The sequence below is a fragment of the Mya arenaria genome, chromosome 14 (assembly GCF_026914265.1).
Source record: "Mya arenaria isolate MELC-2E11 chromosome 14, ASM2691426v1".
Lineage (NCBI taxonomy): Eukaryota > Metazoa > Mollusca > Bivalvia > Myida > Myidae > Mya > Mya arenaria.
Genome location: NC_069135.1, coordinates 57497099 through 57513300, shown reverse-complemented (window position 1 = coordinate 57513300; position 16202 = coordinate 57497099). Strand labels below are relative to the sequence as shown.

Here is a 16202-nt window from a genome sequence, read left to right as displayed (position 1 = left end):
CATAACAATATATCCCGATAAAAAGTGTAAAAGTGCGGATTGGCTAATACCTTGTACATGCATATTTTACAATGACAACATTTAGTTACGTACGTTAGGTACGTCAGGTAAAATGGCATTGTTATCCATCCAAATGCCTCAGTTGACATTAACTCTCCCGCGTTAACATTATATTATGATATCGAATATATAGTACTAAAAATAAAATACCTGACTATTATGTTACCAGACAGAGTCAACATTTCAGTTTGAATTTACAGTTCACGAAAGTACACTCAATAAAGACGTTCTTGGTAGCTTTCTTTGCGAATTTTCTTAATTCCGATAAATAATATTTCAAAACTTATGAAAACGCTTAAATGCAAAATCATATTATGATTATACATAACATTCTTTACAAATAATTCAAAATATATCTGTGTCATAAGTGCCTCTTGATATTTGCATGTTTTTTGTTAATAATACACTTGATTTTACGCATTTAACACATTTTAAACACTTTGTACCAACTCAAATGCAAAAGACAAATACAATATTGAGATTTTCCTCACATAACGAGTCAAAAAGTAGGGCGTTAAGGTTAAAAGAAGGGACGAGGTAATATTTGTCTCCAAAGGATATTAAACAACATATTAACTGTGAAATTAGAAAGGTAAGTCAAACGTTTTTTTTTTCACCAATAATAACATTACTAATATGTTCATAATCTCACAGGTTTTTGAAATTAAATTACACAAGGAAACACAGTGTTCGTCACATACTTATAGTGATACTTTTTGCTTCTGCATCATGTATTTATATATTGACCTAACTGAACAACATGAAGTTATTATCATTTTGTGAATTGACTTTTTAGTCGACTTTACACGTATCGAAATTGTCATGTACGCTACCTTTTTTATATTATCAATGTTTTAACCTACACATATTTATGTTTTTTTATTTGACTTCCCTTTAAGTGAATGCACATTATAGACATGAATTTAAGGGGCCTTCCATATGTTTTAAAAATGGGTGGTGGAGGCTAGAAATTGAAATGTTTCAAAAGTTAATGTTTTATTTACTTTTGAGGTTAAATAAGAAATATATTCAATACAGTAGTAAATGAAATTTACTTCCTGGTAACGACAATGCAATTTCCTATCATAAAATAGAAGCTATCACCGTAAATAAACAATGAATTGTTGATTAGATATTTTCAAATATTTTGACATATAAAAAAGAACAATTCATATTGTAGAAAGACTTTCTGAAAAAATGTGATTGTTTTTTTAACCAATAATTGACAAATCCTTTTTCGTAAAATTTGCACAGCTCCTTTTATTATTACACCTACACATGTTGCAAACAATGTTTGATTTATGTTTGTTAAATGTTGAACCCCAAAACTAAGTGAAAAAGAAAACGTTTTAGAACAGTTTATGTGTTGGTATTTCAAACCATGTTTTACACTCTGGTAGGCCCTAAATAGTCCGACTTTTGCATTGTTTTAATGAAATCAACTATAAAAACTCTTTTACATCGGACTATCTTGTTTTAAATATCAGGCACGCGTGAATATAATCAGTTAGTCACTGAGATGGGGTACCAAACCATTGCATGGATTGTGGTTGTCACCGCCGCCACCGTATATTTCCTCAACATACCACCACCGCCACTTTCATCGACGCTGCTCAACTGGCAAAAGAAAGGCAATATCTTCAAATATAAGGAATTTGATATATTTTATATAGGTTAGTACTGTTTTTCTTTTATTATTTCTTTAAAGTTTTTAATGTGCAAAAAATTAAATGATATAACATTTATATACTGATTATCAATGAAACAAACCTCGGCATAAAAAAAACCCTAAAAATGTATTATGGCGTATTAAATTTTGATTTGTTATAGAACAAAAGCAAAATAACGAGTATACAATTCAATCACACAAATTGATTTATACTTTCGATCTTTTTCTATTAGCGAATATAGATGCTTAAAGTGACACTCTTATTCAAAATCAATATTTACACAAGTATAACAAACATCATTTGTTACTGATAAACCTTTAACTACTTACTAAATAATGCATTTATGGAAAAGATTGTAACCGTGTATTTAATAGCAGAAAGTGCAAAAATATTAAATGATTGGTGAATGCTAAAAGATTTACTGTGGTCTGCTATAGTCTCCTTAGTGTGTCCGACATTTATTCATTCTTTTTGGAATATTAAAACAATTTTATTAATTTTGGTAAATCTTATTTGGGAGTAAGAGTGCATCTTTAATGGTAAAAATGTATTTATATAAATTTATGTCAATTTTCTTCTAAGAGAAACCATTTTGTTTACAGTTGAGGAAGGAGTACCAAGCGATGGAAGCACCCTTGTGTTGATCCATTGATTTCCCACCTCCAGCCATGATTGGAGCAAGGTTTATCATACACCTATACATGTTTTGCCCCGGGGGAGGGACGGGGGCACGCCATGAGATTTAGACAAACTGCAAATTCCAGTCCTGGGGCAGCGAAATTTGTCAAAAGCCCTGGGGTCATAATTGTAATAGACATACAAAATCCTTACAATAATTTTTTTTTCTCGAGGGGCAGTCTCAAGAATAAGTTTAATGTTCTTTTCTTCGATTTAACCTATCAGATATTTCCCTTTTTAAGTGAAAATAATATATATATGCTGTTTTTTTTCAGATTCTTGGTCGCATGAAATCGCAGTTCAGCAAAATCATTATGCTGGATATGTTAGGATATGGATTCTCAGACAAACCGGTTTGTGGCGAATGGAAAGTTTTATTGATAGCATAAAGTTTTGATGTTAAAAATGCTTGATTTTTGAATTTAATGAATTTTGCGTTTATTTTTAACACTAAAGCCAGTTTATTCCACATTCCTTGTTTACAGCTCGACCACGACTACCTGATTACGGAACAGGCGGACATTCACGAGGCTCTGCTGACGTCACTTTCTATATCACGCGCACACGTGATGTCTCATGACTATGGTGACACCGTGGCCTTGGAATTGCTTCACAGGTAGGATGATTAAGTAGAAATGAAACTGTTGTATAACATAGCTTTATTACCTTATAACCTTACTTTTCAGCCAAGGGAGTCGACTAACGATCTTAAATAAGTACTTCGCTTAGTCTTTAAGAATCTTTATAGATATGACGTCATAATTTGGTACCCCGTCTGCTGAAAACTGGTTTAAGAATACAACCGTTATTCTCAGCCAATGGAATTGCAGAAAGGCGATAATTCAGTACTAGGGTTAATCGTTAAGAATTTCACCATTCGCAGGCGTATGAAGGTCCGCCTTCTGCCACTCATCCGATTTAATTGCCTGTGTCAGACTTTGCGTTGACAATGTGTCAGAGAATGAGGTTGTGACCTAAGACAGTAAGATGCCCTGAAATGCAATCAAAATGATTAAGATTGGCTCGTTCTTTACGCCCAATCCGTCAATTATATATTATTAAGATTTTACTTCATGTCTTCTAACTTTTACATAATCTAAGTCAGTTTCAACACGTTTTGTAAAATCTTAAAAAGAAGGGGTCGTTCACTTCGCACACTCTGTCCTTCTTACTTATTGTTTTTTTTTTTTTTATTTGACATTGCTAACCATAGTACTGTGTTTTTTCGAATGTCATTGCTGTCATACTGTGTATTGTCGGATGTCACACCTGTCATAGTGTATATTGCCGGATGTCACACCTGTCATACTGTGTATTCTCGGATGTCACACCCGTCAAAGTGTGTATTGCGGATGTCTCCCCTGACATTGCTAACCTTAGTACTGTGTATTGTCGGATGTCATTGCTGTCATACTGTGTATTGTCGGATGTCATTGATGTCATACTGTGTATTGTCGGATGTCACACCTGTCATATTGTGTGTTGTCGGATGTCCCACCTCACATTGCTAACCTTAGTACTGTGTATTGTCGGATGTCATTGCTGTCATACTGTGTATTGTCGGATGTCATTGATGTCATACTGTGTATTGTCGGATGTCACACCTGTCATACTGTGTGTTGTCGGATGTCCCACCTTACATTGCTAACCTTAGTACTGTGTATTGTCGGATGTCATTGCTGTCATACTGTGTATTGTCGGATGTCATTGATGTCATACTGTGTATTGTCGGATGTCACACCTGTCATATTGTGTGTTGTCGGATGTCCCACCTTACATTGCTAACCTTAGTATTGTTTATTGTCGGATGTCATCCCTGTCATACTGTGAATTGTCGGATGTCAACCCTGTTATTGCTATCCTAAGCAATGTCTTTTGTCGGATGTCACACCTGTTATTACTAACCTTAGTACTGTATATTGTCCGATGCGACATCTGGTATTACTTACCTTAGTACTGTCTATTGTCATATGTCACGCATATTATTATTTACCTTAGTAATAATTATTGTCGGATGTCACACCTGGTATTACTTACCTTAGCACCGTCTATTGTCGGATGTCACACCTTGTATTGCTTACCTTAGCACTGTATATTGTCGAATGGCACAGCTAGTGTTCTTAACCTTAGTACTGTGTATTGTCGGATGTCACACCTGACATAGTGTGTATTGTCGGATGTCCCACCTCACATTGCTAACCTTTATACTATGTATTGTCTGATGTCATCCCTGTCATACTGTGAATTGTCGGATGTCACCCCTGTTATTGCTTCACTAAGCAATGTCTATTGTCGATTGTCGCACCTGTTATTACTTAACTTAGAACTGTCTATTGTCGGATGTCACACCTGTTATTACTTACCTTAGCACTGTCTATTGTCAGATGTCACACCTGGTACTACTCACCTTAGTACTGTTTATTGTCGGGTGTCACACCTGTTATTACTTACCTTAGCACTGTCTTTTGTCAGATGTCACACCTGTTATTACTTACCTTAGCACTGTCTTTTGTCAGATGTCACACCTGTTATTACTTACCTTAGCACTGTCTTTTGTCAGATGTCACACCTGTTATTGTCTTTTGTCAGATGTCACACCTGTTATTACTTACCTTAGCACTGTCTTTTGTCAGATGTCACACCTGTTATAACTTACCTTAGTACTGTTTATTGTCGATTGTCGCACCTGTTATTACTTAACTTAGCACTGTCTTTTATCAGATGTCACACCTGTTATTACTTACCTTAGTACTGTTTATTGTCGATTGTCGCACCTGTTATTACTTACCTTAGCACTGTCTTTTGTCAGATGTCACACCTGTTATTACTTACCTTAGTACTGTTTATTGTCGATTGTCGCACCTGTTATTACTTACCTTAGCACTGTCTTCTGTCAGATGTCACACCTGTTATTACCTACCTTAGCACTCTCTTTTGTCAGATGTCACACCTGTTATTACTTACCTTAGTGCTGTTTATTGTCAGATGTCACACCTGTTATTACTTACCTTAGCACTGTTTATTGTCGGGTGTCACACCTGTTATTACTTACCTTAGCACTGTCTTTTGTCAGATGTCACACCTGTTATTACTTACCTTAGTGCTGTTTATTGTCAGATGTCACACCTGTTATTACTTACCTTAGCACTGTTTATTGTCGGGTGTCGCACCTGTTATTACTTACCTTAGTGCTGTCTTTTGTCAGATGTCACACCTGTTATTACTTACTTTAGCACTGTCTTTTGTCAGATGTCACACCTGTTATTACTTACCTTAGCACTGTTTATTGTCGGGTGTCACACCTGTTATTACTTACCTTAGTGCTGTCTTTTGTCAGATGTCACACCTGTTATTACTTACCTTAGCACTGTCTTTTGTCAGATGTCACACCTGTTATTACTTAACTTAGAACTGTCTTTTGTCAGATGTCACACCTGTTATTACTTACCTTAGCACTGTCTTTTGTCAGATGTCACACCTGTTATTACTTACCTTAGTGCTGTCTTTTGTCAGATGTCACACCTGTTATTACTTACCTTAGCACTGTCTTTTGTCAGATGTCACACCTGTTATTACTTAACTTAGAACTGTCTTTTGTCAGATGTCACACCTGTTATTACTTACCTTAGCACTGTCTTTTGTCAGATGTCACACCTGTTATTACTTACCTTAGCACTGTCTTTTGTCAGATGTCACACCTGTTATTACTTAACTTAGCACTGTCTTTTGTCAGATGTCACACCTGTTATTACTTACCTTAGCACTGTCTTTTGTCAGATGTCACACCTGTTATTACTTACCTTAGCACTGTCTTTTGTCAGATGTCACACCTGTTATTACTTACCTTAGCACTGTCTTTTGTCAGATGTCACACCTGTTATTACTCACCTTAGCACTGTCTTTTGTCAGATGTCACACCTGTTATTACTCACCTTAGCACTGTCTTTTGTCAGATGTCACACCTGTTATTACTTACCTTAGCACTGTCTTTTATCAGATGTCACACCTGTTATTACTTACCCTAGCACTGTCTTTTGTCAGATGTCACACCTGTTATTACTTACCTTAGCACTGTCTTTTGTCAGATGTCACACCTGGTATTACTTACCTTAGCACTGTCTTTTGTCAGATGTCACACCTGGTATTACTTACCTTAGCACTGTCTTTTGTCAGATGTCACACCTGTTATTACTTACCCTAGCACTGTCTTTTGTCAGATGTCACACCTGTTATTACTTACCTTAGCACTGTCTTTTGTCAGATGTCACACCTGGTATTACTTACCCTAGCACTGTCTTTTGTCAGATGTCACACCTGTTATTACTTACCCTAGCACTGTCTTTTGTCAGATGTCACACCTGTTATTACTTACCTTAGCACTGTTTATTGTCGTGTGTCACACCTGTTATTACTTACCTTAGCACTGTCTTTTGTCAGATGTCACACCTGTTATTACTTACCTTAGCACTGTCTTTTGTCAGATGTCACACCTGTTATTACTTACCTTAGCACTGTCTTTTGTCAGATGTCACACCTGTTATTACTTACCTTAGCACTGTCTTTTGTCAGATGTCACACCTGGTATTACTTACCTTAGCACTGTCTTTTGTCAGATGTCACACCTGTTATTACTTACCTTAGCACTGTCTTTTGTCAGATGTCACACCTGTTATTACTTACCTTAGCACTGTCTTTTGTCAGATGTCACACCTGTTATTACTTACCTTAGCACTGTCTTTTGTCAGATGTCACACCTGTTATTACTTACCTTAGCACTGTCTTTTGTCAGATGTCACACCTGTTATTACTTACTTTAGCACTGTCTTTTGTCAGATGTCACACCTGTTATTACTTACCTTAGCACTGTCTTTTGTCAGATGTCACACCTGTTATTACTTACCTTAGCACTGTCTTTTGTCAGATGTCACACCTGTTATTACTTACCTTAGTGCTGTCTTTTGTCAGATGTCACACCTGTTATTACTTACCTTAGCACTGTCTTTTGTCAGATGTCACACCTGTTATTACTTACCTTAGCACTGTCTTTTGTCAGATGTCACACCTGTTATTACTTACCTTAGCACTGTCTTTTGTCAGATGTCACACCTGTTATTACTTACCTTAGCACTGTCTTTTGTCAGATGTCACACCTGTTATTACTTACCTTAGCACTGTCTTTTGTCAGATGTCACACCTGTTATTACTTAACTTAGCACTGTCTTTTGTCAGATGTCACACCTGTTATTACTTACCTTAGCACTGTCTTTTGTCAGATGTCACACCTGTTATTACTTACCTTAGCACTGTCTTTTGTCAGATGTCACACCTGTTATTACTTACCTTAGCACTGTCTTTTGTCAGGTTTTACACCTGGTATTACTTACCTTAGCACTGTCTTTTGTCAGATGTCACACCTGTTATTACTTACCTTAGCACTGTCTTTTGTCAGATGTCACACCTGTTATTACTTACCTTAGCACTGTTTATTGTCGGGTGTCACACCTGTTATTACTTACCTTAGCACTGTCTTTTGTCAGATGTCACACCTGTTATTACTTACCTTAGCACTGTCTTTTATCAGATGTCACACCTGTTATTACTTACCTTAGCACTGTCTTTTGTCAGATGTCACACCTGTTATTATTTACCTTAGTACTGTTTATTGTCGATTGTCGCACCTGTTATTCCATAACTTAGAACTGTAGAATGTCAGATGTCACACCTGTTATTACTTACCTTAGCACTGTCTTTTGTCAGATGTCACACCTGTTATTACTTACCTTAGCACTGTCTTTTGTCAGATGTCACACCTGTTATTACTTACCTTAGCACTGTCTTTTGTCAGATGTCACACCTGGTATTACTTACCTTAGCACTGTCTTTTGTCAGATGTCACACCTGTTATTACTTACCTTAGCACTGTCTTTTGTCAGATGTCACACCTGTTATTACTTAACTTAGAACTGTCTTTTGTCAGATGTCACACCTGTTATTACTTACCTTAGCACTGTCTTTTGTCAGATGTCACACCTGTTATTACTTAACTTAGAACTGTCTTTTGTCAGATGTCACACCTGTTATTACTTAACTTAGCACTGTCTTTTGTCAGATGTCACACCTGTTATTACTTACCTTAGCACTGTCTTTTGTCAGGTGTCGCACCTGTTATTACTTACCTTAGTGCTGTCTTTTGTCAGATGTCACACCTGTTATTACTCACCTTAGCACTGTCTTTTGTCAGATGTCACACCTGTTATTACTTACCTTAGCACTGTCTTTTGTCAGATGTCACACCTGTTATTACTTACCTTAGCACTGTCTTTTGTCAGATGTCACACCTGTTATTATTTACCTTAGCACTGTCTTTTGTCAGATGTCACACCTGTTATTACTTACCTTAGCACTGTCTTTTGTCAGATGTCACACCTGTTATTACTTACCTTAGCACTGTCTTTTGTCAGATGTCACACCTGTTATTACTTACCTTAGCACTGTCTTTTGTCAGATGTCACACCTGTTATTACTTACCTTAGCACTGTCTTTTGTCAGATGTCACACCTGTTATTACTTACCTTAGCACTGTCTTTTGTCAGATGTCACACCTGTTATTACTTAACTTAGAACTGTCTTTTGTCAGATGTCACACCTGGTATTACTTACCTTAGCACTGTCTTTTGTCAGATGTCACACCTGTTATTACTTACCTTAGCACTGTCTTTTGTCAGATGTCACACCTGTTATTACTTACCTTAGCACTGTTTATTGTCGGGTGTCACACCTGTTATTACTTACCTTAGCACTGTCTTTTGTCAGATGTCACACCTGTTATTACTTACCTTAGCACTGTCTTTTGTCAGATGTCACACCTGTTATTACTTACCTTAGCACTGTCTTTTGTCAGATGTCACACCTGTTATTATTTACCTTAGTACTGTTTATTGTCGATTGTCGCACCTGTTATTCCATAACTTAGAACTGTAGAATGTCAGATGTCACACCTGTTATTACTTACCTTAGCACTGTCTTTTGTCAGATGTCACACCTGTTATTACTTACCTAGGCACTGTCTTTTGTCAGATGTCACTCCTGTTATTACTTACCTTAGCACTGTCTTTTGTCAGATGTCACACCTGTTATTACTTATCTTAGTACTGTTTATTGTCGATTGTCGCACCTTTTATTACTTAACTTAGAACTGTTTATTGTCGGATCTCACACCTGTTATTACTTACCTTAGTTCTGTATTTTGTCAGATGTCACACCTGGTACTACTCACCTTAGCACTGTTTATTGTCGGGTGTCACACCTGTTATTACTTACCTTAGCACTGTCTTTTGTCAGATGTCACACCTGTTATTACTTTCCTTAGCACTGTATTTTGTCAGATGTCACACCTGTTATTACTTATCTTAGTACTGTTTATTGTCGATTGTCGCACCTGTTATTACTTAACTTAGAACTGTTTATTGTCGGATCTCACACCTGTTATTAGTTACCTTAGTTCTGTATTTTGTCAGATGTCACACCTGGTACTACTCACCTTAGCACTGTTTATTGTCGTGTGTCACACCTGTTATTACTTACCTTAGCACTGTCTTTTGTACAACCCGATATCGGCGATGAGTGCGTTTAGTCCCACGAGGATATTGTTTGAAAATGACGAATGAAAATGACGAATGTGAAAATTGAGAATGAAAATTGAGAATGAAAATTGAGAATGAAAATTGAGAATGAAAATTGAGAATGAAAATTGAGAATGAAAATTGAAAATGAAAATTGAAAATCATCAGAGAAAATGAAAATTGAAAATCATCAGAGAAAAAAATGAGCGTCTTGGTATCAGATACAAAAACAAAGTAATTTATTTCAAGTTTTTATTTTTTATTTTGTGAAACAAGCAAGATAATTGTCACAATCAATCGAAAACTTTCTTCAACCACGTCAGGGTTAGCCGGCCAAGATTGCAAGATTTTCAAATCGGTGGAAGAAACATGACAAACAATAGTTTCTCATTCGCACTTTTGGTGGCGTTCCATCAGCCTTACAATCATTACAGTACCACACATATCGAAAACAGTTTTGGCAGTAGCCAGCTGGAGGGAAAATGTTCAATAGCTCATGTCGTTCACAAGGTTCTACGGTAAAGACTCCAGCACAACACAATTGGCATTCCCAACAAAACCTTTTAAAATAATCATTGTACTGTAGTCCAGCAAACCCAACGATGTCAGTATATCGTTTTGCCATAGTTAGTGAAGTGTGAATAGTACAGTCACCGCTGTATGTTTTATATTGGTTTCAAATGCTCAAAAAGCATGTACATTATATCTCGAACTTGCATTCGTCAACTTTGCTAACCAATGTTAGAAATTTGAGCTAACTAGCGTATTGCGGTTGTCTACAGCATAGCTGTGTGAATCAGAACTGGTAGTGTTTGAGTGTAAGTCAAATGGCCACAAGGCGTAAACACAATACACTTTTTGTCCGTAACACAAATTTGACAAATGTTTTTTTCATCGTTTTGTTGTTGCAACTCTTGTCGCGTTTCTTCTTTCATGCTGAGGTGATGCCAAATTACGAAATATCTTGGATACTAATCGCATGTCAGCCAAAATGCAAAATATATTAGTACGGGTGGGGTTCGAACCCACGCGGACATAGTCCATTGGAACTTAAGTCCAACGCCTTAACCACTCGGCCACCGTACTTGGTACAAATGAGCTGAGAAGTGAAGATTATAAGAGCTTGAAATTATAATGCAAAGGCCATACGATCTGCCAAATTGCTCATGTATTCCTTACAAAACTTTGCAGTTACTCTTAGTCGAATGGACAATTGCCTTAAATGCAAGTACGGGTGGGGTTCGAACCCACGCGGACATAGTCCATTGGAACTTGAGTCCAACGCCTTAACCACTCGGCCACCGTACTTGGTGCAAATGAGCTGAGAAGTGAAGATTATAAGAGCTTGAAATTATAATGTAAAGGAAACATGAGTTTTTTTCTTATGTTTGAAGATTTTGAAAAATATGAGATGAAATTTAAAAATTGCTTTCACGTGAAAGTGAAGTGAACATTCCAGTTTGAAGCATTTCAAAAGACGAAAGTCTTCATGATGCTTAAATTTTGTTTCACTCAATCGTTGCATAACTATTGAAATTTCTGATATACAACTAATGCTTCTAATTTCAGTTTATGTTTTATTCAAAATGTAAGCAGATAACAAAGTACAAACATGCATAGTATTCATAACATTGCAAACATATCAATATACATAATTATACACAATTGTTTTCATGAAATCAAACACAAGCAAATGTTTACAATTGTTATAATGTCAAACATTCAATGTGAAAAGTATTTTTGTTATGCAATGTGGTCACTCCCTGTTTTTCATCCAGACTTGTGACTGGCATTGGTCAGGTTACCCACGGCATCAGCGAGATCGGAAAACGGTAACTCTGAGCCAGAAACCTATTTTCCTAGTGTCATACACTACGCAAAATCAGCACCCATTAGAGGCCTTCCAGGCGACCTTCTACAATTTGTTACACCTATAATGTAGAGTGCTGGACTACTCGGGTGTAACAAACGGGGTATTGCTGACTCGTTGTAGGCACAACGCCGAACTTATGGTCTCAGATACATGAATGGCTATACTGAAGCAAGAATCGAGTGCTACAGCCGCATAGATCGATCAGTGAACGATTGGAAATATGCGATCAACTTCAAGTACCCAAAACCACAAGCTAGGCTCGAAAACTCGTAGACTTATTTCTCTTTTGATCTAAGAGAAGGCTACAGAGTTCACTTTCAAACACACCTCTTAAGCACATAGAGGCATATTTGCTCGCTTTACTTGCAGGCAGGAAATGCTAACTTTAATCTCAGAAAGCATTTCCTTTTATGTATCGCAACTTCTGAGCAAAGAAGCGATTGAAGTTTGAATTTTGAATTTTGAAAAAAACTGAGGCAACGCTAAAGGCAGTTACTCGACAAGGCACACTTAGGAATAAGCATCCGATTGCTTGTGTTTTCCTCTCTCTTTGTAAAGACTGTGTGGAGTGTCGGACCACAGCGATACATCGAGGTTGCCACTCCCTATTTTTCATTGCCTGTAGCGCGACATGATGACCATGAGCGGTTCCTAGTATTGGTACTGTACATCACCTTACACCAATACTAAGCTGGTCTAACGACACCTCCATACTCATGGTAGCCTCTCAAATTTTACTTTTACCAAAATGTTTTTGCGAAGTTGACAAAATCATTGCATTGCATCCAAGACCGTAGCATATTGAGCAATGAGAAACAAATCTCGTCGAAGCTATACTTCTATGCTCATGCTACCAGACGCAAATAACAAATCACTTGCCAAAATCGCTTTTTGTATATGATCTAATGGCTATCACAGAGAATGATCGTATTCGTCAGGCGATGTCAAAGTGATCGACAACATGAGCTGGCCAGACTCAAGAGCGAAAAACTATGAGGTATCGCGACATACGGTTCTCATGTTCAAACCAGAAGGTCAAAAAACCTCTCAGATATTTTCTCTGTATCTCTGATGCACCAAGTTCATAGTGCGAGGAGAAATCTGAGAAGTTCAAACCCACTTTGGGCTCCCAGCAGACTAACAGCACTTCTGAGCTAAGAGCTTGCTACTGGAATGACGAATATTGAAAAATGTGGAGCTTATATACCCGATGGCCAAAATTAATGCGCATCGCATTATAATTGTGCATAAATGGTTAGGACTATTTTTTTTACCGTTTTTATTTATACGCTCATATGAAATAGTTCCAGAATTATCACTTGATTCCGCATTATTATTGTACAAATGGCTCGAGATTTTGAAATCTGTGAATGAAGTAGTTTTTCTATGAAGATTATGTGAAATCAGTTTCAGCAAAATATCATTTTTTTCAAGTTTCATGGACTTGGTGGAATTTGTGCATATAGCTTATGATTGTGAGATCTGTGAGATTTGCTGCAAATGTCGATTTGTTGAATTTGATCATTATGAAGATTTTATTTTTTTCATGAAATCTTGTGAACGCCAGTTTCAGTAAAATATCATTTTTTTCAAGTTTCATGGACTTGGTGGAATTTGTGCATATAGCTTATGATTGTGAGATCTGTGAGATTTGCTGCAAATGTCGATTTGTTGAATTTGATCATAATGAAGATTTTATTTTTTTCATGAAATCTTGTGTGAACGCCAGTTTCAGTAAGATACCAATTTTTCATGTTTCATGGACTTGATGCTGCATTTTTGTGCATATAGCTTATGATTGTGAGATCTGTGAGATTTGCTGCAAATGTTGATTTGTTGAATTTGAACATTATGAAGATTTTATTTTTTTCATGAAATCTTGTGTGAACGCCAGTTTCAGTAAGATACCAATTTTTCATGTTTCATGAACTTGGTGTTTTTTGTGCATATAGCTTATGATTGTGAGATCTGTGAGATTTGCTGCAAATGTTGATTTGTTGAATTTGAACATTATGAAGATTTTATTTTTTTCATGAAATCTTGTGTGAACGCCAGTTTCAGTAAGATACCAATTTTTCATGTTTCATGAACTTGGTGTTTTTTGTGCATATAGCTTATGATTGTGAGATCTGTAATTTTTTGAGAGATTTGCATGAGCCTTTAATTTTTCAACATTATGAAGATTTGATTTTTTTCATGAAATCTTGTGTGAACGCCAGTTTCAGTAAAATATCAATTTTTCATGTTTCATCGACTTAGCTGCATTTTTTGTGCATATGGCTTATGATTGTGAGATTTGTAATTTTTTGAGAGATTTGCATGAGCCTATAATTTTTTCAACATTATGAAGATTTGATTTTTTTCATGAAAATCTTGTGTGAACGCCAGCCTCAGAAAGATATCAATTTTTCATGTTTCATGGACTTGATGCTGCATTTTTGTGCATATGGCTTATGATTGTGAAATTTGTAATTTTTGAGAGATTTGCAAGAGCCTATAATTTTTTGAAAGATTTGCATGAGCCTATAATTTTTTCAACATTATGAAGATTTGATTTTTTACATGAAAATCTTGTGTGAACGCCAGCCTCCGAAAGATATCATTTTTTCATGTTTCATGGACTTGATGCTGCATTTTTGTGCATATGGCTTATGATTGTGAGATCTGTAATTTTTTGAGAGATATGCATGTGCCTATAATTTTTTGAAAGATTTGCATGAGCCTATAATTTTTTGAATAAATGAAGCCTATAATTTTCAACACTATGAAGATTTGATTTTTTTCATGAAATCTTGTGTGAACGCCAGCCTCAGAAAGATATCAATTTTTCATGTTTCATCGACTTAGCTGCATTTTTTTGTGCATATGGCTTATGATTGTGAGATTTGTAATTTTTTGAGAGATTTGCATGAGCCTATAATTTTTTCAACAATATGAAGATTTGATTTTTTTCATGAAATTTTGTGTGAACGCAAGTCTCAGAAAGATATCAATTTTTCATGTTTCATGGACTTAGCTGCATGTTTTGTGCATATGGCTTATGATTGTGAAATTTGTAATTTTTGAGAGATTTGCAAGAGCCTATAATTTTTTGAAAGATTTGCATGAGCCTATAATTTTTTCAACATTATGAAGATTTGATTTTTTACATGAAAATCTTGTGTGAACGCCAGCCTCCGAAAGATATCATTTTTTCATGTTTCATGGACTTGATGCTGCATTTTTGTGCATATGGCTTATGATTGTGAGATCTGTAATTTTTTGAGAGATATGCATGTGCCTATAATTTTTTGAAAGATTTGCATGAGCCTATAATTTTTTGAATAAATGAAGCCTATAATTTTCAACACTATGAAGATTTGATTTTTTTCATGAAATCTTGTGTGAACGCCAGCCTCAGAAAGATATCAATTTTTCATGTTTCATCGACTTAGCTGCATTTTTTTGTGCATATGGCTTATGATTGTGAGATTTGTAATTTTTTGAGAGATTTGCATGAGCCTATAATTTTTTCAACAATATGAAGATTTGATTTTTTTCATGAAATTTTGTGTGAACGCAAGTCTCAGAAAGATATCAATTTTTCATGTTTCATGGACTTAGCTGCATGTTTTGTGCATATGGCTTATGATTGTGAGATTTGTAATTTTTTGAGAGATTTGCATGAGCCTATAATTTTTTGAAAGATTTGCATGAGCCTATAATTTTTTGGATAAATGAAGCCTATAATTTTTTTTTGAAATCTTGAGATCCCGCGTTAATTTCTAGATTTTCAACAATATGAAGATTTTAATTTTTTTCTCATGAAAACCGGTGTGAACGCTAGTTTCAGAGCACAAATGTTGAAGGTTTTGAAATCTGAGTGTTTGAGTGAGTTTTATGAAGCCTATAATTTTTGAAGAATGTAACCTATAGTTCGTTTTTGAAATCTTGAGATCCAACGTTAATTTCTAGATTTTCAAAATATTCGAATGTTCAGACCATAGAATTGTCATTCAGAGTTCTTATGATGTATGATTGTTGATATGAAGATTTTAACTTTTTCGTGAAATCTTGTGTGAACGCCAGTGTCAGTAAATTATCAATTTTTCAGGTTTCATGGACGTGGGTCCACATTATTGAAATTTGTCATTTTTTTGAAGGAGTTGCATGAGCCTATAATTTTGAATAAATGAAGCCTATAATTTTTTTATGAAATCTTGAGATACCTCGTTAATTTCTAGATTATGAACATTATGAAGATTTGATTTTTTTTTCATGAAGTATTGTGTGAAATAAAGCCTATAGTTCGTTTTTTGA

At 35.7% G+C, this 16202-nt stretch overlaps 1 long non-coding RNA gene and 2 other non-coding genes across 3 annotated transcripts; 1 reads left to right on the top strand and 2 right to left on the bottom strand.

Annotated features, from left to right (window-relative positions):
* The first annotated feature begins 524 nt into the window (after positions 1–524).
* Positions 525–3018, top strand: LOC128216628 (uncharacterized). Its single transcript, XR_008258104.1, has 5 exons — positions 525–652; positions 1548–1733; positions 2333–2412; positions 2684–2761; positions 2894–3018. It is a non-coding gene; the product is annotated as an uncharacterized LOC128216628 (long non-coding RNA).
* An 8016-nt stretch (positions 3019–11034) lies between these two features.
* Positions 11035–11116, bottom strand: Trnal-uaa (transfer RNA leucine (anticodon UAA)). The gene has a single exon. It is a non-coding gene; the product is annotated as a tRNA-Leu (tRNA).
* A 140-nt stretch (positions 11117–11256) lies between these two features.
* Positions 11257–11338, bottom strand: Trnal-caa (transfer RNA leucine (anticodon CAA)). Its single transcript has one exon. It is a non-coding gene; the product is annotated as a tRNA-Leu (tRNA).
* Positions 11339–16202: the final 4864 nt, after the last annotated feature.